Source organism: Myzus persicae, unplaced genomic scaffold, assembly GCF_001856785.1.
Source record: "Myzus persicae strain clone G006 unplaced genomic scaffold, MPER_G0061.0, whole genome shotgun sequence".
NCBI classification, from domain to species: domain Eukaryota; kingdom Metazoa; phylum Arthropoda; class Insecta; order Hemiptera; family Aphididae; genus Myzus; species Myzus persicae.
The window spans coordinates 71,938-74,123 of record NW_019103961.1 but is presented as its reverse complement, the minus strand read 5'-3'; positions in this window follow the sequence as shown (position 1 = coordinate 74,123).

Sequence of the window (2,186 nt, the reverse complement as noted above, 5' to 3'; positions counted from 1 at the left end):
TATTGATGGTTTGTAGGTTTTTGGAACGGTAGGGGGAACACGTGTGTGTTTGTTTTGGCAGAATTTCGAATGGGGCACCCGTAGGTTTCTGCCATGCCCCGGGGGTGGGGGATGGCAGCACTTGCTCTCCGGTCACCGCGACTTGTCCGGAGAAAAATGCCGCCCGGTGGCCGAGGATCGAACCGCGACCGGCTGCGTCGCAGCGGAAGAGTCAGACCACTCGGTCACCTCGTCCCCCGATTAAGTTTTAGTTTGTATTTTATTTTATAGAGTATATTTAATTATATACATATACATACTGAAAGCAACTAGGACTATAAAAAATAAAAAATAAAAAAAAATAATTTAAAATAAATTTGATTATATGAACTAACTGTTTGTAGTACAATACATTTTAAAATTAAAGTTTATTGATTTCTTAGCTTAAAAACGTCACATAGTCAACATTCTATAGAATATGTACTATAATGTCTAGTTGGACAATGGTAGTAATAATCATACCCAATAATGGGTGATGGCTTCCAACTAAATGGATTCATAAATATGAAGGTACTCATTGAGTAAATAAAAATGTGATGATTATCATCATTTTCTGAGTTATGAGAAACAAATCACAAATTTAATTAGAAAATAAACAAATTGAAAAAATTAATAAATACAATATGGACTCACCCAGTTTTTCTAAAAATAAAATAACATGCATCATGTTAAATAAATAAAACTATACCTTACAACAGGGGTTCTCAAACTATGGTATGCGTACCCCTTGGGGGTACTTGAAATGTTTTGAGGGGTACGAGTCTGGCCAACAAACAAACTATGAAAAAATTCTTAAAGTCTTTAAATTTATTTATATATTTTTTAGTTTAGTAACGAAGAAGGGGGTACTATAAGAAAATGTATTGATAAAAAGGGGTACATTGTTTATACAAGTTTGAGGACCCTTGCCTTATAATATGATTCACAATTTAAGTAAAAATTATATTGACGACTAATTAGGAATATTGTCTTTCTACAAATATACCATTAGGTACGAAAAATTTCTAAACGATCTACCGATAAGAATCAATCGTTTGTATGCAACTTGATTTTTTTATATAAATTCAATATACGGCTATTGATAAGTTACATCGGTTATTTAAAAAAAACATGAAAATACATATTTAATTATTACTAAGGGTTATATTTTGCCAATATATACCGATATTTAAATATTATAAAATTAGAAGTGCAATAGATTAGAAGGTTAGAGTTTAATAAACAGTGTACGAATAAAAAAAACATCCTCAGGAAATCCAAACATTGCTAGATGGAAAAATGTAAAAAAGAATAAAGACTGTAAAACGATCATATTTTACGAAATAAGAGTGACTGTTGTTCGTATGCACCCTCTACTGACACGGTACCTGCGCAACGGCTGCCGGTACGAAGTAAAGTCACCGCAGAGACCGGTCTAAGCTTTTATCGACCACCACCGTGGGTTACGACCATAGAGTAACCGTTACTCTATGCTTACGACAAGGCGATACCGTCGACACTAGTCTAGTTCCATACTAGTACAGAAGTCTGTGACTGAGGACCACGGTCTTAGATTATACCCGGTTATGAAGCTCGACTTATTGTCGGGTCCCTCTCTGGCGGCGCTATCTACCAGCCAAGTACCTCAATGTTATTATTTATTTCGATGATCGGTTGTCGACTTAAAAAACCTAATATTAAGAATGTGATTTTAACGATTCGTTGACGATTAAATTTAGTGTCACCAGCCACACCTCCTCACACCATACCACGACCGGCTTACCGCACCAAACCATCACCGCCGTAGTCAATACCCAAACAAAATGTATTATGGAGCCCAATTTTTAAGGTCCTCTGTTATTATTTTCCGCTTCATATTTTTTTTCAACATATTATAGTTCCTAGCCAGTATTTCCCTCGCTTATAAAATGTAACACATGGTTCCTCAAAAATTACTACTTAAAAAAAATTGAAAACGTTTTAAAACTATATTATATGTGTGGTCAGAAACTAAAAATGTAAAAGACATGGAACTTGCAAAATATTTTTATTGCGTACCTAAGTATTACATAACAAAAATAAAGAATTAATATTACCTCCATTAACTGTAAATAATAAGATTTAATAAATGCATTACTATGTATAAAATATTTTCCACAGATACATTA